This window comes from Bufo gargarizans, chromosome 4 (genome assembly GCF_014858855.1).
Source record: "Bufo gargarizans isolate SCDJY-AF-19 chromosome 4, ASM1485885v1, whole genome shotgun sequence".
Taxonomy (NCBI): domain Eukaryota; kingdom Metazoa; phylum Chordata; class Amphibia; order Anura; family Bufonidae; genus Bufo; species Bufo gargarizans.
Window position 1 is genome coordinate 443,915,701 of NC_058083.1, and position 27,346 is coordinate 443,943,046.

Consider the following 27,346-nt stretch of genomic DNA (forward strand, 5'->3'; position numbering starts at 1 on the left):
GAAAATCAAGCTTTACAACGCTCATTCAAATCAATGGGTTATTTATGTAATCCAGAACAAGACAGGCCCTCCGACCTGAGAAATACGATACCTCTTTAGCCATACTCCACTCTGGCCATGAGACAGGGTTAACTAAAGACTCATTGGCCATGGGCTTGGGTCCATCCATGCAATTTCTTGTTACGCTAGCCTAGCTACAGCCTGTTCGTACCTCTTGAGCAGCATGGCTTAGTCTCTTAAGTGACTCAATATTGCAGCACAAGCAGCCAATTATTACAATGCAGTTACATGTTCTCTGATTGGAATTTTATGCTTCCCAATAGTGATCACAAGATCTAAACTAAAAACGTGCAGAGAGTGACGCACAGGAATGGTGCAAACAATGGAGGAGGTGCTCTCAGTAAAAAAGGAATCACCCTTCCTTTTAAAAGTGAATAATATATAAATAAAATACTGGGCACTCTCCAAATATATGTACCTCACAGTTTATTGATAATATTAAGCAAGCAATTCATATAACACACATGATTAGAATGATTAGTAAAACATATATATAAAAAGTGTAGAAAACTGAATAAGTTAATAAAAATATCAAGAGCCCTGGATAATGATATGTCCCAAATCTGTGGGGATGATAATGCTAAAAGTAAATGTCCATTCCACTTTGATGGTAAAATTCTGTACAGTCTTTGCAAGAAAAATGAAATCCACAGTGTTATTGTCCTTCAAGTAGAAGACAGAAAAGTAGCTGGTGAATAGCAGTGATTGTTATGTGCGGCGTCCCGCTGTTACTCACTGTTACGATGTTACACCAGATTCTGCTGCTATGCCAAAGCCTTTAGGAGTTGTAGATAGGATCGGTATTTCCTTCGGTCCTTTCCCCACGCTGTCTTTTAACACGCCGCTCTATAGATGTGAGTTTCGGCGCTTGTTGCATTCATCGGCTCCTTTTTCAGCGCTGGACGAGCGTCATACGTCCCTCTAGTGAATCTATGTCGGATGCGCCTTGGATCTCCGATCTTGACAGGGTTAACTTGGGGTGTACGTGGTCCTTCAGCTGGCAAGTTCAATGTCCATAGCGGGGTTTTTCTTTACACCAAACGCGTTTCGGGGTCCTTTATCACCCCTTCCTCAGATCTAAACTGTTTGACCAATCAGAGGAATGGACATTTCACACTATAGGTATGTAGGTCCTGATATGTGGGTACTTACAAATTGTTTTTGATTTGATGTTATTTAATATGCTTTGTATTATACTTTGCATTATACTTTGTATGTATTCCCAAAAGCTGTCTGCAGGTGCAACTGTTTAGTTAATCATGTCCTGACTCAGCAGAGGGAATTAACTTTCCCCTTCAAGTTCAGCTATGCCTGTCATTCAGAGCAGATGCTAGTTCAGCTCCAGGAGAAACATCATTCTTGTTAACAGAACAATCTAGGAGGGAAAGCTGTAGAAGACATTCATAGACAGTCTATGCATGCTACCAAGGTATTCTTTGTTTATGGCCGATAAAGACTTTGCTGCTTGTGTAAGGATTTACAGTTAACATCACCTTTCACACTTCTATAATAGTTTGGCTGACCGTTTGACTATCTGCATCCCTCTGTCCTGGGATTGCAGAGCTGACTTTTTGCATGTGCATGTTTTATAGTCTGGGACACCTTCCACATTTTTGAGAGTTTTGCATGCCTGTGGTCATCTTGGAAAGGTTGCTAAGTGCTTAGAAAGAACTCAGGAACTACTACTCCTATTATCATCATTGTTTCTGTTTGCTTCTATACAGAGGCAGACTGGGAACTTAAAGTGGCCCTGGAAAAAATACTAAAAGTGGCCCCATTTTGTAGTTGCGTCCAAATTGATGGAAGGCAAAGCCAGCAATACCATATTGTGGCACATTATACTTCCCCAACAGAGCCCAATACCACAGTCCATCATCAAATACTGCCGGTCGTGGGGAAGCCCCAGTTAGTCCCCTGGGCATTATCCCACCAGGAAATGTCCAATCCACGCCTGTTTATATACAACTATTGGGAAGAGACTGTATCGTGACTTGCCTTGGAAATGTGTCTTGATATCGGGGGATGTACTAATACTCCAACTCTGCACTTTAGTACAGACTTGTTTATTTTCTACAATCAGCCTGGTTACTCACTCCAGTATCATATGCTGGCCACTGCACCTACACACCCTCCCTGCGCCCATTCAAACTGTTAACTCAAAGAGCACTCCAACTACCAATAGGCAGGAGCCCCCACATTAGGGTGTGCCCTTAGGAAAGAAAGGGTGTTCCCTCCTATCACTGCCCTGGCCCTAGGGAGCATCAGTATGAGGATTGCCACTGTAAAGGTTTATTGCAGCCAGAGTCACTACCTCTACCATCCTCCGCTCCTGCTCCTCCTGGGCTTGCAGCATATGGACCTCACAATAGTAAATAGATACCCTTATACTACTGTGAGCAGTGGTGCAGGTACAGTATAATCATTTCCACAGCTCAGCAGTCTCTCCTAAACATCTAGGTGCTATGAAAACACTGTAACCATTGCAGCCAAACATCTGCATTCTTCTCCATGGTCTCTCTTCCATTACTATATGAATATACTTTTGCCATTAAAAGGTTAATTATCACGTTTCTGACAATTGGGATCTCTAATTCTTAAATCTAGTACCCCTATCTCCTCACCTTCAGCATGTCAGTGCATCAAAAGACTTATTATCAAAGAAGTACAATAAGCCTTACTATGGTAAGGGGGGACCTGAGCGCCTCCTTAGCTTGTGGACCTGCCTGCAACTATGACTGCTGCAACCATTATAGTTACGCCACTGCCAAGAGAGGAGGGTCCTGAACAGATAACCTCCTCTATTCGTTTAGGGAATATGAATATAGATTTTCTAAACTGGATAACCCCTTGAAGTGACAAACAGCTCATTTCCAGCCTTTAACAGGGATGATAGATAAACGCTAGTCACTAATGGAAATGTTTGTTATTGCACACATTGGATCGTCAGGCAGTCCCTTAGTGTCTCTGGTCAAGGGAAAGTGGGAATCTGACTTTTTACCTGTCTCAACCTATATTTTATCTATAGCAGTGGTCTGTAGCCTGTGGCCATCCAACTGTTGCAAAACTACAACTCCTAGCATGCCCTCATTAGTGTTGATTGCGAATATTCTAATCACTAATTTTTATCTGCACTTTTATCGGGAATATCGGCACTTCGAGATTTCGTGAAGATGTAGAATATAGTGCTATATATTCGTAATTGCGAATATTATAGATTTTTTTTCCATCAGTAACCTCCCTTCTTTCTTGTGGGCCAATGAGAAGGCTGCAATGTCTTTGTCAGAGCTTAGCGACATCCCTAGCAACTAATAGGAAAGTTGCCTACCCCTTACTATATAAGAAACTTCCCAGCAGCAATTACATTAGATAGTTAGTTAGCTCATATATACTCTATAATACAGATAGTTAGTGGGAGATAGTGAGTGTAGGTTAGATAGTGATATCGTGTAGCTGATCGGTTCCAGTGCAGGGTGTTAGGTAGTGTGATAGGAATTACTGTTTCTCTGCTGTCCATACATACATGCTACAGACATAGTGCTGTGATGTCAGAACAATACTTACTGCACCAATCAGTAATATCTGCTCAGATCTGATAAAAAATTAAGTTGCATATATTGCGCAAAAAATATGTGCATCATTAGTGCCAATTTGCGCAATCGCAAAAATATTGACTGGAGATCACGAATTCTAGAATTCGCAAATTTTTGGCGAATATTATGCAAAAAATGTGTAAAATAATACGAAAACGAATATTGCATATGCCGCTCATCACTATTGACTGTTGCTATGTTCTTTATGACTGTTTGTACATGAACCCCTGAACTGTAAAGCGCTGCGGAATATGCTGGTGCTATATAAATAAATATTATTATTATTATCATAAAAATTGCTTTACAATAGATGGTAATGAAGCAATCCTGCCTACGATAAGCCATCATGGCTGAGCAGCCTGACAGGAAAACGCACCAATATGTTGTATATGCAAGTGGAAGAGTGTAGTGGATATTGAGGCCTCACTCCCCTAGGCTGCTCTGCAAGTGGAGGCAACCGGTCCTGCTACCATTCTAGGACAGGGAAGCTTTTACCTTTGCTGATCTTACAGGACAAAGTTGAATCTTGACTTTTAACTGTAAATTTATGGCCACTCCATAAAGCCATCGTACACAAGAGTGAATCCTGTCTTATGGGCTTCAGTAAATCCTAAAAATATTCTAGTCACTCGGCCAGTGGGGGTCATTGGTCAGATATTATGAAGTGTGTAGATGTAAAAGGTTTATCTATCAGAAGAAAACTCTGCAGTTATTGTACTGAAAGAGGTTGTCCCATCTCGCCACTTCCATGATGAGTTGGGACTAAGCTCTAACCCTAGGTAGCCAGGCTTACAGAAATAACCAAGTGGTCATGGGCCCTGCTGTTACCGTAATATCCATTGAAGTGAATGGGAGCTATACAAATAGTCCAGCAGAACAAGCTACACAGATTCCAAAACTTAGAGACAACCCATTTAGTTAATGAATATTGATGCATTTATTGCCATTATTGTATGCAAAATACTATTGACAGTTACTTTCTTGGAGGAAGGGTGAAAGGGTGGGCCTTTAAGAAAGTAAATGATGCAATGCTGACATGTTGATAATTTCTTCATAGCCAGTGGCGAGAAAAGGGAGAGATAGCAGTCACTTGGTATAGCAGGTTATAGGATATGGATACTATTGTCCAGGGCAGCCTCTGGTATGTACATGGGCACGTGTGGACATCTTCGAGAACAAGGTGAAGGACCCTTCTTTGGCTGTGGCACTGTTTAGACGTCAACAGTCCGAGGAGACAGGAAGAACAGGTGTTTGGTCTGACACCTGATTGGTGGTTCAGATTCAGACAAAAGGAGGAGGAGCTATGTTGCATATATTTGCATATATTTACATACATCTAAACCTAATTTATAAATAGCAGGTGTGATTGGCCATCAAAAAACTATTTTACAAGACTTCATCTGGTGTATTATACAGTATGAAGGCAGTCAAACCTTTTCCTCCTTGAGGTTTTATTTCCCAGGCTAGTTTTGCAGAATTGCATAACCCCATGTATTTACATTCCACATTCACAAGACTGAGCATGAGATTACTTTTACTCTTCTGTTTTTTTTTATATTTAAAAAAGGAATGCAGTTATTACGAGTTGGCCATCTGCAGGGAAAATATAAACTTCCCTCTACTGAAAATGTACTAGAATGAATCTGTATAAATAAACAGGCTCATCTCCATGTACACACTAGCAGGATAAAAGAACCACACTCCCAGGCTCGGCGGGTGTTGTATAAGACTGCCTAGGTTATGTATAAAGATGAAAAGAACACCAGTAGATGAGGTACACTCTGACAAAGGCTGGCCATAGACATGGGCGATATTTACCAAAACTACAGCAAATTAAATTTGACTTAGTTGCCCCTAGCAACCAATCAGATTGCTATGGGCAACTAAGTCAGTTTTCCTTTGCACCAGTCTTGATAAATCTGCAGCAAGCACTCGAGGAGCCGGTGCAGAGAATAGAAGTGGTAGTGGCCCTGATGAGGTGTTATGTCATGGTGCACTCCCTCTCAGGACGTCGCTCCCTGGGGTTTGGTGCAGTGAAAAGGTATATGAAAAAATCTGGCCAGAAGTAAACTTATAAAAGTCTCTTTTTACTCAGTGTGAAATAAAACTTGTGGCACATCCAGCAATATCACATACAAAGTACAGATTCTCTGGCACCAGATGAGGAGGAGGTTTGCTGTATAGAAGTTGAGGGAAAGGATAGGGAGGAATCGTCCCACAGTATTGAAGCAGAACAGGGTTCAGTAGGGGAATTTACAGTCTGGGTAATAGGAACAATCCTATTACACCTTGCTGCACTGACTGGGGATCCAAATTGCCATTATACAGCTCTGAAATTCCAGCAAACCGTTCTTGGTTTTTGGGTGCAAGTGCTGTTTGATACAGTCATTAACAGAGTTTATTACAAGGAAATATTTCTGTCTTATTTGCCCTTGTGCTGTGCAGTTATATGTTCTAAAGCATTTCTTGGCTTGTATTAGTGGGAAAAAAGGGCTTATTAGCCGTTGTGTGGTGAAGTTAGAAAATTACAGCCCTTTTTGGTGTGTATTAGTGGCCCAAAAATATATATTATTTGCCGTTCAGCGGTACAGTTATATGTTCTAAAGCCCTTTTTGGCGTGTATTAGTGGCACAAAAATATATATTATTAGCCGTTCAGCATTGTAGTTATTCTAAAGCCTTTTGTGGCGTGTACAACTGGAAAAAAGTAAGGGCCTATTTGCCATTCAGCAGGGCAGTTATATGTTCTAAAGCCCTTTTTTTTCGTATATTAGTGGCAAAAATATATATATTTGCCATTCAGCGGTGCAGTTATATGTTCTAAAGCCTTTTGTGGTGTGAAGTGTATTAGTGGCAAAAAAATATATATTATTTGCCGTTAAGCGTTGCAGTTAAATGTTCTAAAGCCCTTTTTGGCGTGTATTAGTGGCACAAAAAAAAGGATTTGCCGTTGTGTGGTGAAGTGAGAAAATTACATCCCTTTTTGGTGTGTATTAGTGGCAAAACAATATATATTTGCAGTTGTATGTTCTAAAGCCTTCTTTGGCATGTATTAGTGGAAAAAAAGGGCTCATTAGTCGTTGTGTGGTGAAATGAGAAAATTACAGCCTTTTTTCTGGTGTTTTAATTTGTTATTTATTTATTTGATCTAACATATGTCAGACAAAGAAGTGCCAGACCCTGCACAGGGGAGTGGCAGAGGCCTAAATGTTTCTGGCGCAGGCACACGTCGCAGCAGAGTAAGGGGGCGTGGCAGACAGAGTCATAGTGAGAGACCTGAGCTCCCGGTGTCATCTAGCAGTCGTGTCTTGACCAGCAACCCAGCAGTTCTTGAATGGTTGACTAGGTCATTCACTTCGTCCCAAGTAACATCAGACACCCCCAGCCAAGAGTCGGTGGGTTCGTCAGACACAACCCTTAGTTGGCATGGCCCGGGAAAAGGCCCTGTGCCCTCACCTGTCCTCAACCTTCCTCTGTCCTTTGCTGTTCCCTCAGCCAGAGAAGTATTATATGATGTGGGCTCAGCTCCACTATACAGCGAAGACGAGCTACTAGAGGACAGTCAGCAGCTACTGGCCAGCCAAGATGTGGAGGAGACATCCGCTGCTTCCTCCAGTAGGCGGGCAAGTAGTGATGAGGAGAGTGGCGTGCAAGCAGTCAGGCTCCTGACCCAGAGACCGTTAAGGAGGACATCAGTGATGTGCAGACAGTACTCGATGATGATGATGTAGCTGATCGCACTTGGGAACCGGGTGATGAAGGAGCTTTATCATCATCGGGAGAAGAGGGTGGCAGCTTACCTGTGAGGCAGCGGCGGAGCCAGTAAGTCACTAGCATGGCTGGGAGTCAGCAGGGTGGCAGCAGTGGGAGGTTGAGAGCCAAACGTGCCCAGGGTATTCTGCCCGTTTCTCTGGCGCCTACCTGCCCAAAAAGTAATGGTTCACGGAAGCAGCAGCGGTAGCAGTCAGTGCGGAGTGTTGGGGGTAAGATCACCTACTCGGCGGTGTGGCAGTTTTTTCTTAAGCAGCCGGAGGAGGTGAACATGGCCATTTGTCGAATCTGTGGGCAGAAGGTTAAGCGTGGCCAGGGTGCCAATGTTGGCACCATGGCCCTGTGTCAACATATGCCGCGTTACCATAAAGTGGCCTGGGAGGCTCCGATGTGGTGGTCGAGCCTGTCGCAGCAACCGCTGAATTACACAGTGGCACTCACCCGATTTCAGACAGTCAAGGCTCCACCACCTCAGACGAAGGGAGCTGTCTGTCCTTCCCATCATCTGATGGTCCTGATGCTTCTCCTCCTCCTTCTCCTCGTCAGTCATTCCGTCAGCTATCAATCACTGAAGCTATTGCCAAGAGACAACAGTATGCATGCAGTCATCCAACGGCGCAGAAGCTGAATGTGCTCCTGGCCAAGTTGCTGGTGCTGCAGTCCCTCTCTTTCCAAGTTGTGGACTCTGCACCTTTCAGAGAACTGATGGCTTGTGCCGAGCTGAGGTGGAGAGTCCCAAGCCATTATTTATTTGCCAAAAAGGCAGTACCAGCCCTGCACACATATGTATAACAGAAGGTGGGCCAGTCCTTGAGCCTTTCGGTGTCTGCCAAAGTACATATCAGCGCCGACATGTGGATCTGTAACTACGGTGAGGTACAATACATGTCCTTTACGGCCCACTGGGTGAATGTTGTTTCTGGACATCCACACCAGCAACTTGACCAGGTGATACCGCTTCTGCCTCCACGTTCTCATGCCGTTGGTCCTGTGACAATGTTCTCCTCTGCCTCCTCATTACTCCTCATCCTCCACTGTGTCCTCAGCCTCTACTGCAAGGACAATTCACAGCGCCCCTCACAGGGCACGGCGGTGTCACGCTGTTCTGCACCTTGTTTGCCTGGGCGAACTGAGTCACACAGGGCAGGAACTGCTCCGTGTCCTTCATCGAATCCTGGCTTTCTCCACGACAACTCAAAATCGTAACCATGGTGACCGACAACGGGAAGAACATGGTGTCAGCACTGCGTCAAAGAGGGCTGAGCCATGCGCCCTGCATGGCACACGTGTTCAATCTGGTTGTCAAGCGGACCCTGAAGTCTTCCACCCATCTGAAAGACATCCTAAAAATGGCTAGAAGATTTTGCATGCACTTCAGCCACTCGTACAAAGCACACCCTCCTTGAGCTGCATCGGCAAAATGGCATCCCCCATCATAGGCTAATATGCAACGTTTCCACCCGTTGGAATTCCACCCTCCATATGTTGGATCGACTATACGAACAGAGAAAGGCCATAAATTTATTGATAATCCAAGCGGACAGGAGTACTCCCTTGTGTAACTTTGAGCTCATGCGTGACACCTGTCGTTTGCTCAGGCCATGTTATTTGTGAGTTGCCAGGACTACGGGATGAAAAACGTCATTCAACTGCTTCATGTCCTGGAACAGATGCTGGTAAATCTAGATGGTCAGGGGATTGGAGACGTGGCGCCTAGATCTCATGGCCACATGAGCCTGTGGAGGCTGAACTGGAGGAGGAGGATGACATTGGAGCACAAGCAATATATAGCTAAATGGATGTTTTTTTTACACAGGTGACAGGAGAGGAGGAGCATGAGCAGTCAGAGGAGCTATAGGGCGATGAGGAAGATGAGGCAGAGGACCCAGACACACCATGGCAGTATGCAGTGGAGATGGAGGCAGGAAGTCCCTCAGAGTCACTTGCACAAATGGCCCGATGCATGCTCGCTTGCGTAGTGACAGCCGAATTGTCCTCATTCGGCAGAGGGATGACTTTTGGCTCTCCCCCTTGTCGGACCCTCGCTATCGGTCCATAAAGGGGGCCTTTTTTACACCCGCTGGGAGGGAGGACAGGCTGAACTACTATTGAGACATCCTATGTAGTCAGTTGGCCGTTGCCTATCTGCACCATCGTCCATCATCTTGCAGCTCTGACCGGGGGGCCCTCTGCACTCACGTTCCTCTGCCATTGCTGCTGTGGCAGGGGGGTAGGAGCGGTACCAGCTCCATTAGCAGCAACCTAAGTCTAGAGTCGCTGATGAGCAGCTTTCTTCAACAGCCTAGTGAAGAAACTACTCATCATTAGCAGCAGCTAGACCTGGAGCAGGACCTGAACCAGCAGGTGGTGGCATACTTGGACATCACCCTGCCACCACTTATTAAAGATCCGCTGGACTACTAAGCAGCCAAACTGGATTTGTGTCCGCAACTGGCAGAGTTTGCCCTGGAAAAGCTGTCCTGTCCTGCCAGTAGTGTGGCATCACAGTGGGTGTTTAGTGCGGCACGGGCCATAGTTACCCCACAAAGAACTTACTTGTCCAAAATGGGGAGAGACTGACCTTTGTCAAGATGAATCAGGGGTGGATCAACCAGGATTTCCACCCACCAATGCCTGATGCATCAGACTAGATCATCCATGGTGCCACACCAACCCTTTGACAAAAGCGACCGGTTTCTTCTGGCTACCTGCCTCAGCTATTATTCTGATGCTGCCACCCGCCTGATGCAACACATCTGATGCCAAGTGCTCCTTCTTTCACCCACCATCTTCAGCTGGTACTCGTATTGCCACCCACCTCCACACTGTCACCTTGCCACTCTGTGGTCTCCTCATGCTGCTGCCACCTCCACACTATGTCACCTTGCCACTCTGTGGTCCCCTCATACTGCTGCCATCTCCACACTGTGTCACCTTGCCACTCTATGGTCTCCTCATGCTGCTGCCATCTCCATACTGTGTCACCTTGCCACTCTGTGGTCTCTTCATGCTGCTGCCACCTCCACACTATGTCACCTTGCCACTGTGAGGTCTCCTCATGCTGCTGCCATCTCCACACTGTGTCACCTTACTACTCTGTGGTCTCCTCATACTGCTGCCACCTCCACACTATGTCACTTTGCCACTCTGTGGTCTCCTCATGCTGCTGCCATCTCCATACTGTGTCACCTTGCCACTGTGAGGTCTCCTCATGCTGCTGCCATCTCCACACTGTGTCACCTTGCCACTCTGTGGTCTCCTCATGCTGCTGCCACCTCCACACTATGTCACTTTGCCACTCTGTAGTCTCCCCATGCTTCTGCCACCTCCACACTATGTCACCTTGCTACTGTGTGGTCTCCTCATGCTGCTGCCCTCTCCACACTATGTCTCCTTGCTACTCTGTGGTCTCCTCATGCTGCTGCCATCTCCACACTGTTTCACCTTGCCACTCTGTAGTCTCCTCATGCTGCTGCCACCTCCACACTGTGTCACCTTGCTACTGTGTGGTCTCCTCGTGCTGCTGCAATTTCCACACTGTGTCACCTTGCCACTCTGTGGTCTCCTCATGCTGCTGCCACCTCCACACTGTGTCACCTTGCCACTCCATGGTCTCTTCATGCTGCTGCCACCTCCACACTATGTCACCTTGCCACTGTGTGGTCTCCTCATGCTGCTGCCATCTCCACACTGTGTCACCTTGCCACTCTGTGGTCTTATCATGCTGCTGCCATCTCCACACTTTGTCAACTTGCTACTCTGTGGCCTCCTCATGCTGCTGCCATCTTCACACTGTGTCACCTTGCCACTCTGTTGTCTCCTCATGCTGCTGCCACCTCCACACTATGTCACCTTGCCATTCTGTGGCCTCCTGATGCTGCTGCTGTCACCTCTACACTATGTCACCTTGCCACTGTGTGGTCTCCTCATGCTGCTGCCATCTCCACACTGTGTCACCTTGCCACTCTGTGGTCTCATCATGCTGCTGCCATCTCCACACTTTGTCAACTTGCCACTCTGTGGTCTCCTAATGCTACTGCCACCTCCACACTATGTCAACTTGCTACTCTGTGGCCTCCTCATGCTGCTGCCATCTTCACACTGTGTCACCTTGCCACTCTGTTGTCTCCTCATGCTGCTGCCACCTCCACACTATGTCACCTTGCCATTCTGTGGTCTCCTCATGCTGCTGCCATCTCCACACTATGTCTCCTTGCTACTCTGTGGTCTCCTAATGCTACTGCCACCTCCACACTATGTCAACTTGCTACTCTGTGGCCTCCTCATGCTGCTGCTTCCTTAACACTATGTCACCTTGCCACGCTGTGGCCTCCTGATGCTGCTGCTGCCATCTCCACACTGTCATTGTGCCACCATGTGGCCTCCTCCTGATGCTGCTGCCACCTCCACACTCTGTCATTGTGCCACTTCATGACTGGGCCACTATTTTGCCTTTCGGCCTGGCTGACATCATCATTTATTTGACCCTTCTTCTGATCTCTCAGAAGGAAGGAAAAATGAGACTATCAATGGATCCTGTCTATGTAACACCTGTAAGGCCTGCATGACATGGTCCCTATTTTGCATCAGAATTGGCTGATGATTTGGTAGCCTAAAGCAGGAGTGGGTAAAAAACACAGAAGACATGCAAATATTCCATTCACATGTCATCTCTGTTTTGGATCCACTCCTGCTTTTTTTTGGCTTTAGCTATACTGATGGATTACTGACCAAATGCTGACAGGATCCGTTTTTTGTGGGTTATTGTTCTGACGGATCAGAGGAAGGGCAAAATAATCATTGATGTTAACACAAACTTACTACTGACACCCACTCCACTCTGTCGAGGGGGGGGGGCTCTACTTGTATAAGCGTTTAATAGAACAGGTTCTGTAAATATCTATGTGGAATCAGCTGCCGACGGTGTAAAAGGAGTGCGCTTCTTCTTGACGCTAACATTGACCTGTAAGGTTCACACTAGGGATGAGCGAACTCGAACTGTATAGTTCGGGTTCGTACCGAATTTTGGGGTGTCCGTGACACGGACCCGAACCCGGACATTTTCGTAAAAGTCCGGGTTCGGGTTCGGTGTTCGTCGCTTTCTTCGCGCTTTTGTGACGCTTTCTTGGCGCTTTTTGAAAGGCTGCAAAGCAGCCAATCAACAAGCGTCATACTACTTGCCCCAAGAGGCCATCACAGCCATGCCTACTATTGGCATGGCTGTGATTGGCCAGAGCACCATGTGACCCAGCCTCTATTTAAGCTGGAGTCACATAGCGCCGCCCGTCACTCTGCTCTGATTAGCGTAGGGAGAGGTTGCGGCTGCGACAGTAGGGCGAGATTAGGCAGATTAACTCCTCCAAAGGACTTGATTAACTGATCGATCTGCAGCTGTGGATCATTGAGCTGCTGATCCTCAATTGCTCACTGTTTTTAGGCTGCACAGACCGTTTGTCAGTCACATTTTTCTGGGGTGATCGGCGGCCATTTTGTGTCTTGTGGTGCGCCAGCACAAGCTGCGACCAAGTGCATTTAACCCTCAATGGTGTGGTTGTTTTTTGGCTAAAGCCTACATCAGGGTGAAGCTGTCACACCAAGTGCATTTAACCAGCAATAGTCTGTTCATTTTTTGGCCATATACAAAATCAGGGGCAAGCTGCGCCTGTCACCAAGTGCATTTAACCCTCAATGGTGTGGTTGTTTTTTGGCTAAAGCCTACATCAGGGTGAAGCTGTCACACCAAGTGCATTTAACCAGCAATAGTCTGTTCATTTTTTGGCCATATACAAAATCAGGGGCAAGCTGCGCCTGTCACCAAGTGCATTTAACCCTCAATGGTGTGGTTGTTTTTTGGCTAAAGCCTACATCAGGGTGAAGCTGTCACACCAAGTGCATTTAACCAGCAATAGTCTGTTCATTTTTTGGCCATATACTAAATCAGGGGCAAGCTGCGCCTGTCACCAAGTGCATTTAACCCTCAATGGTGTGGTTGTTTTTTGGCTAAAGCCTACATCAGGGTGAAGCTGTCACACCAAGTGCATTTAACCAGCAATAGTCTGTTTATTTTTTGGCCATATCCCAGTCTAATTCTGTCACTAAATCCATACCGGTCACCCAGCGCCTAAATACTAGGCCTCAAATTTATATCCCGCTAAATCTGTCCCTAGTGCTGTAGCTGGGCGAGTTATTTAGTGTCCGTTCAAGCACATTTCTTGTTCTGGGTTGAAATACAATTCCCAATTTAGCAATTTCATAATTTAGTGGTTTCTGCTATATCAGAGCTATTTGAAATCTATCCCTAAAAGGGTATATAATATTCAAGGTGCACATTGGGTCATTCAGAATAACTTCACACACACCCGCTACTGTGTATTTCCAAGTCTAATTCTGTCACTAAACCCATACCTGTCACGCAGCGCCTAAATACTAGGCCTCAAATTTATATCCAGCTAAATCTGTCCCTAGTGCTGTAGCTGGGCGAGTTATTTAGTGTCCGTTCAAGCACATTTCTTGTTCTGGGTTGAAATACAATTCCCAATTTAGCAATTTCATAATTTAGTGGTTTCTGCTATATCAGAGCTATTTGAAATCTATCCCTAAAAGGGTATATAATATTCAAGGTGCACATTGGGTCATTCAGAATAACTTCACACACACCCGCTACTGTGTATTTCCAAGTCTAATTCTGGCACTAAACCCATACCTGTCACCCAGCGCCTAAATACTAGGCCTCAAATTTATATCCCGCTAAATCTGTCCTTAGTGCTGTAGCTGGGCGAGTTATTTAGTGTCCGTTCAAGCACATTTCTTGTTCTGGGTTGAAATACAATTCCCAATTTAGCAATTTCATAATTTAGTGGTTTCTGCTATATCAGAGCTATTTGAAATCTATCCCTAAAAGGGTATATAATATTCAAGGTGCACATTGGGTCATTCAGAATAACTTCACACACACCCGCTACTGTGTATTTCCAAGTCTAATTCTGGCACTAAACCCATACCTGTCACCCAGCGCCTAAATACTAGGCCTCAAATTTATATCCCGCTAAATCTGTCCTTAGTGCTGTAGCTGGGCGAGTTATTTAGTGTCCGTTCAAGCACATTTCTTGTTCTGGGTTGAAATACAATTCCCAATTTAGCAATTTCATAATTTAGTGGTTTCTGCTATATCAGAGCTATTTGAAATCTATCCCTAAAAGGGTATATAATATTCAAGGTGCACATTGGGTCATTCAGAATAACTTCACACACACCCGCTACTGTGTATTTCCAAGTCTAATTCTGGCACTAAACCCATACCTGTCACCCAGCGCCTAAATACTAGGCCTCAAATTTATATCCCGCTAAATCTGTCCTTAGTGCTGTAGCTGGGCGAGTTATTTAGTGTCCGTTCAAGCACATTTCTTGTTCTGGGTTGAAATACAATTCCCAATTTAGCAATTTCATAATTTAGTGGTTTCTGCTATATCAGAGCTATTTGAAATCTATCCCTAAAAGGGTATATAATATTCAAGGTGCACATTGGGTCATTCAGAATAACTTCACACACACCCGCTACTGTGTATTTCCAAGTCTAATTCTGGCACTAAACCCATACCTGTCACCCAGCGCCTAAATACTAGGCCTCAAATTTATATCCCGCTAAATCTGTCCTTAGTGCTGTAGCTGGGCGAGTTATTTAGTGTCCGTTCAAGCACATTTCTTGTTCTGGGTTGAAATACAATTCCCAATTTAGCAATTTCATAATTTAGTGGTTTCTGCTATATCAGAGCTATTTGAAATCTATCCCTAAAAGGGTATATAATATTCAAGGTGCACATTGGGTCATTCAGAATAACTTCACACACACCCGCTACTGTGTATTTCCAAGTCTAATTCTGGCACTAAACCCATACCTGTCACCCAGCGCCTAAATACTAGGCCTCAAATTTATATCCCGCTAAATCTGTCCTTAGTGCTGTAGCTGGGCGAGTTATTTAGTGTCCGTTCAAGCACATTTCTTGTTCTGGGTTGAAATACAATTCCCAATTTAGCAATTTCATAATTTAGTGGTTTCTGCTATATCAGAGCTATTTGAAATCTATCCCTAAAAGGGTATATAATATTCAAGGTGCACATTGGGTCATTCAGAATAACTTCACACACACCCGCTACTGTGTATTTCCAAGTCTAATTCTGGCACTAAACCCATACCTGTCACCCAGCGCCTAAATACTAGGCCTCAAATTTATATCCCGCTAAATCTGTCCTTAGTGCTGTAGCTGGGCGAGTTATTTAGTGTCCGTTCAAGCACATTTCTTGTTCTGGGTTGAAATACAATTCCCAATTTAGCAATTTCATAATTTAGTGGTTTCTGCTATATCAGAGCTATTTGAAATCTATCCCTAAAAGGGTATATAATATTCAAGGTGCACATTGGGTCATTCAGAATAACTTCACACACACCCGCTACTGTGTATTTCCAAGTCTAATTCTGGCACTAAACCCATACCTGTCACCCAGCGCCTAAATACTAGGCCTCAAATTTATATCCCGCTAAATCTGTCCTTAGTGCTGTAGCTGGGCGAGTTATTTAGTGTCCGTTCAAGCACATTTCTTGTTCTGGGTTGAAATACAATTCCCAATTTAGCAATTTCATAATTTAGTGGTTTCTGCTATATCAGAGCTATTTGAAATCTATCCCTAAAAGGGTATATAATATTCAAGGTGCACATTGGGTCATTCAGAATAACTTCACACACACCCGCTACTGTGTATTTCCAAGTCTAATTCTGGCACTAAACCCATACCTGTCACCCAGCGCCTAAATACTAGGCCTCAAATTTATATCCCGCTAAATCTGTCCTTAGTGCTGTAGCTGGGCGAGTTATTTAGTGTCCGTTCAAGCACATTTCTTGTTCTGGGTTGAAATACAATTCCCAATTTAGCAATTTCATAATTTAGTGGTTTCTGCTATATCAGAGCTATTTGAAATCTATCCCTAAAAGGGTATATAATATTCAAGGTGCACATTGGGTCATTCAGAATAACTTCACACACACCCGCTACTGTGTATTTCCAAGTCTAATTCTGGCACTAAACCCATACCTGTCACCCAGCGCCTAAATACTAGGCCTCAAATTTATATCCCGCTAAATCTGTCCTTAGTGCTGTAGCTGGGCGAGTTATTTAGTGTCCGTTCAAGCACATTTCTTGTTCTGGGTTGAAATACAATTCCCAATTTAGCAATTTCATAATTTAGTGGTTTCTGCTATATCAGAGCTATTTGAAATCTATCCCTAAAAGGGTATATAATATTCAAGGTGCACATTGGGTCATTCAGAATAACTTCACACACACCCGCTACTGTGTATTTCCAAGTCTAATTCTGGCACTAAACCCATACCTGTCACCCAGCGCCTAAATACTAGGCCTCAAATTTATATCCCGCTAAATCTGTCCTTAGTGCTGTAGCTGGGCGAGTTATTTAGTGTCCGTTCAAGCACATTTCTTGTTCTGGGTTGAAATACAATTCCCAATTTAGCAATTTCATAATTTAGTGGTTTCTGCTATATCAGAGCTATTTGAAATCTATCCCTAAAAGGGTATATAATATTCAAGGTGCACATTGGGTCATTCAGAATAACTTCACACACACCCGCTACTGTGTATTTCCAAGTCTAATTCTGGCACTAAACCCATACCTGTCACCCAGCGCCTAAATACTAGGCCTCAAATTTATATCCCGCTAAATCTGTCCTTAGTGCTGTAGCTGGGCGAGTTATTTAGTGTCCGTTCAAGCACATTTCTTGTTCTGGGTTGAAATACAATTCCCAATTTAGCAATTTCATAATTTAGTGGTTTCTGCTATATCAGAGCTATTTGAAATCTATCCCTAAAAGGGTATATAATATTCAAGGTGCACATTGGGTCATTCAGAATAACTTCACACACACCCGCTACTGTGTATTTCCAAGTCTAATTCTGGCACTAAACCCATACCTGTCACCCAGCGCCTAAATACTAGGCCTCAAATTTATATCCCGCTAAATCTGTCCTTAGTGCTGTAGCTGGGCGAGTTATTTAGTGTCCGTTCAAGCACATTTCTTGTTCTGGGTTGAAATACAATTCCCAATTTAGCAATTTCATAATTTAGTGGTTTCTGCTATATCAGAGCTATTTGAAATCTATCCCTAAAAGGGTATATAATATTCAAGGTGCACATTGGGTCATTCAGAATAACTTCACACACACCCGCTACTGTGTATTTCCAAGTCTAATTCTGGCACTAAACCCATACCTGTCACCCAGCGCCTAAATACTAGGCCTCAAATTTATATCCCGCTAAATCTGTCCTTAGTGCTGTAGCTGGGCGAGTTATTTAGTGTCCGTTCAAGCACATTTCTTGTTCTGGGTTGAAATACAATTCCCAATTTAGCAATTTCATAATTTAGTGGTTTCTGCTATATCAGAGCTATTTGAAATCTATCCCTAAAAGGGTATATAATATTCAAGGTGCACATTGGGTCATTCAGAATAACTTCACACACACCCGCTACTGTGTATTTCCAAGTCTAATTCTGGCACTAAACCCATACCTGTCACCCAGCGCCTAAATACTAGGCCTCAAATTTATATCCCGCTAAATCTGTCCTTAGTGCTGTAGCTGGGCGAGTTATTTAGTGTCCGTTCAAGCACATTTCTTGTTCTGGGTTGAAATACAATTCCCAATTTAGCAATTTCATAATTTAGTGGTTTCTGCTATATCAGAGCTATTTGAAATCTATCCCTAAAAGGGTATATAATATTCAAGGTGCACATTGGGTCATTCAGAATAACTTCACACACACCCGCTACTGTGTATTTCCAAGTCTAATTCTGGCACTAAACCCATACCTGTCACCCAGCGCCTAAATACTAGGCCTCAAATTTATATCCCGCTAAATCTGTCCTTAGTGCTGTAGCTGGGCGAGTTATTTAGTGTCCGTTCAAGCACATTTCTTGTTCTGGGTTGAAATACAATTCCCAATTTAGCAATTTCATAATTTAGTGGTTTCTGCTATATCAGAGCTATTTGAAATCTATCCCTAAAAGGGTATATAATATTCAAGGTGCACATAGGGTCATTCAGAATAACTTCACACACCCGCTACTGTGCATTTCCAAATCTAATTCTGTCACTAAACCCATACCTGTCACCCAGCGCCTAAATACTAGGCCTCAAATTTATATCCCGCTAAATCTCTCGTTACCGCTGTCCTGTTGTGGCTGGGAAAGTTATTTAGTGTCCGTCAAAGCACATTTTTTGTTCTGGGTTGAAATACAATTCCCAATTTAGCAATTTCATAATTTAGTCGTTTCTGCTATATCAGAGCTATTTGAAATCTATCCCTAAAAGGGTAGATCATATTGAAGGTGCACATAGGGTCATTCAGAATAACTTCACACACACGCTTCTGTGCATTTCCAAGTCTAATTCTGTCACTAAATCCATACCGGTCACCCAGCGCCTAAATACTAGGCCTCAAATTTATATCCCGCTGAATTTGAATACAATACATTGGGCCAAATAATATATTTGTTGTTGTGGTGAACCATAACAATGAGAAAAACATCTAGTAAGGGACGCGGACGTGGACATGGTCGTGGTGGTGTTAGTGGACCCTCTGGTGCTGGGAGAGGACGTGGCCGTTCTGCCACATCCACACGTCCTAGTGTACCAACTACCTCAGGTCCCAGTAGCCGCCAGAATTTACAGCGATATATGGTGGGGCCCAATGCCGTTCTAAGGATGGTAAGGCCTGAGCAGGTACAGGCATTAGTCAATTGGGTGGCCGACAGTGGATCCAGCACGTTCACATTATCTCCCACCCAGTCTTCTGCAGAAAGCGCACAGATGGCGCCTGAAAACCAACCCCATCAGTCTGTCACATCACCCCCATGCATACCAGGGAAACTGTCTCAGCCTCAAGTTATGCAGCAGTCTCTTATGCTGTTTGAAGACTCCGCTGGCAGGGTTTCCCAAGGGCATCCACCTAGCCCTTCCCCAGCGGTGAAAGACATAGAATGCACTGACGCACAACCACTTATGTTTCCTGATGATGAGGACATGGGAATACCACCTCAGCATGTCTCTGATGATGACGAAACACAGGTGCCAACTGCTGCGTCTTTCTGCAGTGTGCAGACTGAACAGGAGGTCAGGGATCAAGACTGGGTGGAAGACGATGCAGGGGACGATGAGGTCCTAGACCCCACATGGAATGAAGGTCGTGCCACTGACTTTCACAGTTCGGAGGAAGAGGCAGTGGTGAGACCGAGCCAACAGCGTAGCAAAAGAGGGAGCAGTGGGCAAAAGCAGAACACCCGCCGCCAAGAGACTCCGCCTGCTACTGACCGCCGCCATCTGGGACCGAGCACCCCAAAGGCAGCTTCAAGGAGTTCCCTGGCATGGCACTTCTTCAAACAATGTGCTGACGACAAGACCCGAGTGGTTTGCACGCTGTGCCATCAGAGCCTGAAGCGAGGCATTAACGTTCTGAACCTGAGCACAACCTGCATGACCAGGCACCTGCATGCAAAGCATGAACTGCAGTGGAGTAAACACCTTAAAACCAAGGAAGTCACTCAGGCTCCCCCTGCTACCTCTTCTGCTGCTGCCGCCTCGGCCTATTCTGCTGCTGCCGCCTCGGCCTCTTCCTCCGCCTCTGGAGGAACGTTGGCACCTGCCGCCCAGCAAACAGGGGATGTACCACCAACACCACCACCACCACCTCCGTCACCAAGCGTCTCAACCATGTCACACGCCAGCGTTCAGCTCTCCATCTCACAAACATTTGATAGAAAGCGTAAATTCCCACCTAGCCACCCTCGATCCCTGGCCCTGAATGCCAGCATTTCTAAACTACTGGCCTATGAAATGCTGTCATTTAGGCTGGTGGACACAGACAGCTTCAAACAGCTCATGTCGCTTGCTGTCCCACAGTATGTTGTTCCCAGCCGGCACTACTTCTCCAAGAGAGCCGTGCCTTCCCTGCACAACCAAGTATCCGATAAAATCAAGTGTGCACTGCGCAACGCCATCTGTGGCAAGGTCCACCTAACCACAGATACGTGGACCAGTAAGCACGGCCAGGGACGCTATATCTCCCTAACTGCACACTGGGTAAATGTAGTGGCAGCTGGGCCCCAGGCGGAGAGCTGTTTGGCGCACGTCCTTCCGCCGCCAAGGATCGCAGGGCAACATTCTTTGCCTCCTGTTGCCACCTCCTCCTTCTCGGCTTCCTCCTCCTCTTCTTCCACCTGCTCATCCAGTCAGCCACACACCTTCACCACCAACTTCAGCACAGCCCGGGGTAAACGTCAGCAGGCCATTCTGAAACTCATATGTTTGGGGGACAGGCCCCACACCGCACAGGAGTTGTGGCGGGGTATAGAACAACAGACCGACGAGTGGTTGCTGCCGGTGAGCCTCAAGCCCGGCCTGGTGGTGTGTGATAATGGGCGAAATCTCGTTGCAGCTCTGGGACTAGCCAATTTGACGCACATCCCTTGCTTGGCGCATGTGCTGAATTTGGTGGTGCAGAAGTTCATTCACAACTACCCCGACATGTCAGAGCTGCTGCATAAAGTGCGGGCCGTCTGTTCGCGCTTCCGGCGTTCACATCCTGCTGCTGCTCGCCTGTCTGCGCTACAGCGTAACTTCGGCCTTCCCGCTCACCGCCTCATATGCGACGTGCCCACCAGGTGGAACTCCACCTTGCACATGCTGGACAGACTGTGCGAGCAGCAGCAGGCCATAGTGGAGTTTCAGCTGCAGCACGCACGGGTCAGTCGCACTACAGAACAGCACCACTTCACCACCAATGACTGGGCCTCCATGCGAGACCTGTGTGCCCTGTTGCGCTGTTTCGAGTACTCCACCAACATGGCCAGTGGCGATGACACCGTTATCAGCGTTACAATACCACTTCTATGTCTCCTTGAGAAAACACTTAGGGCGATGATGGAAGAGGAGGTGGCCCAGGAGGAGGAGGAGGAGGAGGAGGAAGAGGGGTCATTTTTAGCACTTTCAGGCCAGTCTCTTCGAAGTGACTCAGAGGGAGGTTTTTGGCAACAGCAGAGGCCAGGTACAAATGTGGCCAGCCAGGGCCCACTACTGGAGGACGAGGAGGACGAGGATGAGGAGGAGGTGGAGGAGGATGAGGATGAAGCATGGTCACAGCGGGGTGGCACCCAACGCAGCTCGGGTCCATCACTGGTGCGTGGCTGGGGGGAAAGGCAGGACGATGACGATACGCCTCCCACAGAGGACAGCTTGTCCTTATCCCTGGGCAGCCTGGCACACATGAGCGACTACATGCTGCAGTGCCTGCGCAACGACAGCAGAGTTGCCCACATTTTAACCTGTGCGGACTACTGGGTTGCCACCCTGCTGGATCCACGCTACAAAGACAATGTGCCCACCTTACTTCCTGCACTGGAGCGTGATAGGAAGATGCGCGAGTACAAGCGCACGTTGGTAGACGCGCTACTGAGAGCATTCCCAAATGTCACAGGGGAACAAGTGGAAGCCCAAGGCCAAGGCAGAGGAGGAGCAAGAGGTCGCCAAGGCAGCTGTGTCACGGCCAGCTCCTCTGAGGGCAGGGTTAGCATGGCAGAGATGTGGAAAACTTTTGTCAACACGCCACAGCTAACTGCACCACCACCTGATACGCAACGTGTTAGCAGGAGGCAACATTTCACTAACATGGTGGAACAGTACGTGTGCACACCCCTCCACGTACTGACTGATGGTTCGGCCCCATTCAACTTCTGGGTCTCTAAATTGTCCACGTGGCCAGAGCTAGCCTTTTATGCCTTGGAGGTGCTGGCCTGCCCGGCAGCCAGCGTTTTGTCTGAACGTGTATTCAGCACGGCAGGGGGCGTCATTACAGACAAACGCAGCCGCCTGTCTACAGCCAATGTGGACAAGCTGACGTTCATAAAAATGAACCAGGCATGGATCCCACAGGACCTGTCCGTCCCTTGTCCAGATTAGACATTAACTACCTCCCCATAACCATATATTATTGGACTCCAGGGCACTTCCTCATTCAATCCTATTTTTATTTTCATTTTACCATTATATTGCGATGCTACCCAAAGTTGAATGAACCTCTCCTCTGCCTGTGTGCTAGGCCTAAATATATGCCAATGGACTGTTGCAGTGGTGGCTGACATGAAGCCTGATTCTCTGCTATGACATGCAGACTAATTCTCTGCTGACATGAAGCCAGATTGTCTGTTACGGGACCTCCCTCCTCTGCCTGGGTGCTGGGCCTAAATTTATGACAATGGACTGTTGCAGTGGTGGCTGACGTGAAGCCTCATTCTCTGCTATGACATGCAGACTGATTCTCTGCTGACATGAAGCCAGATTGTCTGTTACGGGACCTCTCTCCTCTGCCTGTGTGCTAGGCCTAAATATATGCCAATGGACTGTTGCAGTGGTGGCTGACGTGAAGCCTGATTCTCTGCTATGACATGCAGACTGATTCTCTGCTGACATGAAGCCAGATCCTCTGTTACGGGACCTCTCTCCTCTGCCTGTGTGTGTGCTGGGCCTAAATATATGCCAATGGACTGTTGCAGTGGTGGCTGACGTGAAGCCTCATTCTCTGCTATGACATGCAGACTAATTCTCTGCTGACATGAAGACAGATTCTCTGTTACGGGACCTCCCTCCTCTGCCTGGGTGCTGGGCCTAAATATATGCCAATGGACTGTTGCAGTGGTGGGTGACGTGAAGCCTCATTCTCTGCTATGACATGCAGACTAATTCTCTGCTGACATGAAGCCAGATTGTCTGTTACGGGACCTCTCTCCTCTGCCTGTGTGTGTGCTGGGCCTAAATATATGCCAATGGACTGTTGCAGTGGTGGCTGACGTGAAGCCTCATTCTCTGCTATGACATGCAGACTAATTCTCTGCTGACATGAAGACAGATTCTCTGTTACGGGACCTCTCTCCTCTGCCTGTGTGTGTGCTGGGCCTAAATATATGCCAATGGACTGTTGCAGTGGTGGCTGACGTGAAGCCTCATTCTCTGCTATGACATGCAGACTAATTCTCTGCTGACATGAAGACAGATTCTCTGTTACGGGACCTCCCTCCTCTGCCTGGGTGCTGGGCCTAAATATATGCCAATGGACTGTTGCAGTGGTGGGTGACGTGAAGCCTGATTCTCTGCTATGACATGCAGACTAATTCTCTGCTGACATGAAGACAGATTCTCTGTTACGGGACCTCTCTCCTCTGCCTGTGTGTGTGCTGGGCCTAAATATATGCCAATGGACTGTTGCAGTGGTGGCTGACGTGAAGCCTCATTCTCTGCTATGACATGCAGACTAATTCTCTGCTGACATGAAGACAGATTCTCTGTTACGGGACCTCCCTCCTCTGCCTGGGTGCTGGGCCTAAATATATGCCAATGGACTGTTGCAGTGGTGGCTGACGTGAAGCCTCATTCTCTGCTATGACATGCAGACTGATTCTCTGCTGACATGAAGCCAGATCGTCTGTTACGGGACCTCTCTGCTCTGCCTGTGTGCTAGGCCTAAATATATGCCAATGGACTGTTGCAGTGGTGGGTGACGTGAAGCCTCATTCTCTGCTATGACATGCAGACTGATTCTCTGCTGTCATGAAGCCAGATTGTCTGTTACGGGACCTCTCTGCTCTGCCTGTGTGCTAGGCCTAAATATATGCCAATGGACTGTTGCAGTGGTGGGTGACGTGAAGCCTCATTCTCTGCTATGACATGCAGACTGATTCTCTGCTGTCATGAAGCCAGATTGTCTGTTACGGGACCTCTCTGCTCTGCCTGTGTGCTAGGCCTAAATATATGCCAATGGACTGTTGCAGTGGTGGGTGACGTGAAGCCTCATTCTCTGCTATGACATGCAGACTGATTCTCTGCTGACATGAAGCCAGATTGTCTGTTACGGGACCTCTCTCCTCTGCCTGTGTGCTAGGCCTAAATATATGCCAATGGACTGTTGCAGTGGTGGCTGACGTGAAGCCTCATTCTCTGCTATGACATGCAGACTAATTCTCTGCTGACATGAAGCCAGATTGTCTGTTACGGGACCTCTCTCCTCTGCCTGGGTGCTGGGCCTAAATTTATGACAATGGACTGTTGCAGTGGTGGCTGACGTGAAGCCTGATTCTCTGCTATGACATGCAGACTGATTCTCTGCTGACATGAAGCCAGATCCTCTGTTACGGGACCTCTCTCCTCTGCCTGTGTGTGTGCTGGGCCTAAATATATGCCAATGGACTGTTGCAGTGGTGGCTGACGTGAAGCCTCATTCTCTGCTATGACATGCAGACTGATTCTCTGCTGACATGAAGCCAGATTCTCTGTTACGGGACCTCTCTCCTCTGCCTGTGTGTGTGCTGGGCCTAAATATATGCCAATGGACTGTTGCAGTGGTGGCTGACGTGAAGCCTCATTCTCTGCTATGACATGCAGACTAATTCTCTGCTGACATGAAGACAGATTCTCTGTTACGGGACCTCCCTCCTCTGCCTGGGTGCTGGGCCTAAATATATGCCAATGGACTGTTGCAGTGGTGGCTGACGTGAAGCCTCATTCTCTGCTATGACATGCAGACTAATTCTCTGCTGACATGAAGACAGATTCTCTGTTACGGGACCTCTCTCCTCTGCCTGGGTGCCGGGGCCTAAATATCTGAGAATGGACTGTTCCAGTGGTGGGTGACGGGAAGCCAGATTCTCTGCTATGGAACCTCTCTCCAATTGATTTTGGTTAATTTTTATTTATTTAATTTTTAATTTAATTCATTTCCCTATCCACATTTGTTTGCAGGGGATTTACCTACATGTTGCTGCCTTTTGCAGCCCTCTAGCTCTTTCCTGGGCTGTTTTACAGCCTTTTTAGTGCCGAAAAGTTCGGGTCCCCATTGACTTCAATGGGGTTCGGGTTCGGGACGAAGTTCGGATCGGGTTCGGATCCCGAACCCGAACATTTCCGGGATGTTCGGCCGAACTTCTCGAACCCGAACATCCAGGTGTTCGCTCAACTCTAGTTCACACTTGAGTTATTTGGTCAGTTTTGGCTCCGTAACTGTCCAAGTGAAGTGTGCAGTGATTCTAAGAGCAACGCCTGTCATCTGCAGGTCATACTGACTCACAGTATTGTTTCACTAACACAGCAGACTCCCTATGCGTGTTAGTGCAAGGCACAGTGTTCTACTCCACTATAAACGCTCTCTGCAGCCGGGAAATAGCATTTTTTTTATGCGATTCACCACAAATAAATTCTGATTGAACCAAATTCTTTCGAAAAATTTGGTGAACCGTCGAAATTCGCTCATCTCTAGTCCTCTGCCTCAGCGATGACGCCAGTATACAAAGCACATGATTGATGAAGCCAGTGATTGGCAGTACATCATGTCATCACTCAAAGACCGATAGGAGACAAACGGAGCGTTTGCTACAAATTTTTTTTTATATAAAGTAGAATGAATGAGCAGGAAATCATGTGGCATAAAGACTTCAAAACAATAATGAAAAACAGACAAACTTTTTTATAGCACAAAATAAAAACTTCATACACATGTCCACACACAAACATACTTACATAGTTACCCTGTTTCCCCGAAAATAAGACAGTGCCTTTTTATTAATTTTTGCTCCCAAAGATTCGCTAGGTCTTATTTTCAGGGATCTCTTATTTTTCCATGAAGAAGAATGGCACAGGGGTATCAGGGTGGGGAGTGGGATCACTTAAAATGGCACAGGGGTATCAGGCTGGGGAGGGGGATCACTTAAAATGGCACAGGGGTATCAGGGTGGGGAGGGGGATCACTTAAAATGGCACAGGGGTATCAGGGTGGGGAGGGGGATCACTTAAAATGACACAGGGGGATCAGAAGGGGAATCAAAATGGCACAGGAGAATCAGAGGGGGGGGGGGGGGGGGATTACCGTACCATTTTACTACCCTTTTTACTACCCTCTTTACTACCCTCTTCTGACCCTCTTGTGTCATTTTGATTCCCCTCTCTGATCCCCCTCTGTCATTTTAAATGATCCCCCTCCCCACCCTGATCCCCCTCTGTCATTTTAAATGATCCCCCTCCCCTGTGCCAGTGGACAGCCTTCGCCAGAAATCCCCCACCTTCCATCAGATATTTTCCCCCTCCTAATGGTCACCCCTGTGTGTCCGTGCCAGGGCAGAGCGAGCAGCGGGCGGAAGAAGGCGGCAGCTTGTCCTGGCGGCGGCGATGGCTCTCTTATTTAAAGAGACCTTGCACCGCTTGCGCTGCGGCCAATCAGTGAGCTGCGTGGCGGCGCTTGTAGGGTCCAGAGGAGTCAGACGGCTTACGGGACCGTAGCTTTGGGGGCCTTATATTCTGGGGTGGCTTTATTATTGGGGAGGCCTTATTTTCGGGGGATGTCTTATTATCGGGGAGGTCTTATTTTCGGGGGGGGGGGGGGGGGGGTGCCTTATATTACAGTGAGAGGCAAAACTAGAAGTAGGTCTTATTTTCGGGGATGTCTCATTTTCGGGGAAACACTGTATAAACACTCATATGGACATATGCAGACACATGCATATGTACAAACACACAGATAGACATACTGTACATTTACACACATACAGACATACACACAAATCATAGACATTTAAAAAATTATAAATACTTTAACACTGGCACACCTTCAAAGGAGGCAGGAAAAAAGTGGAGGGGCCCAGCACTGAACTTTCTCTCTTCCAACATGAAAGCACTGCATTTTCATGATGCTGCCACTGCAATTTCTATGCACTGAGCTCCCCTTAGCAGTAGCAGGGGTAATATATTTTTTGAAGGGATTCAGAGCTGTATAGTGGTGATTTTTCAGTGTGTTTATGGCAGTAAATACATTGAGAAAAATATAG

General features: G+C 46.3%; 1 protein-coding gene across 1 annotated transcript in view; it reads right to left on the reverse strand.

Moving 5' to 3' along the window:
- The window catches only part of EFEMP1 (EGF containing fibulin extracellular matrix protein 1), a 138,687-nt gene that overhangs the window by 39,377 nt on the left and 71,964 nt on the right, over positions 1-27,346 (reverse strand). The gene's annotated exons all lie outside the window — the stretch shown is intronic.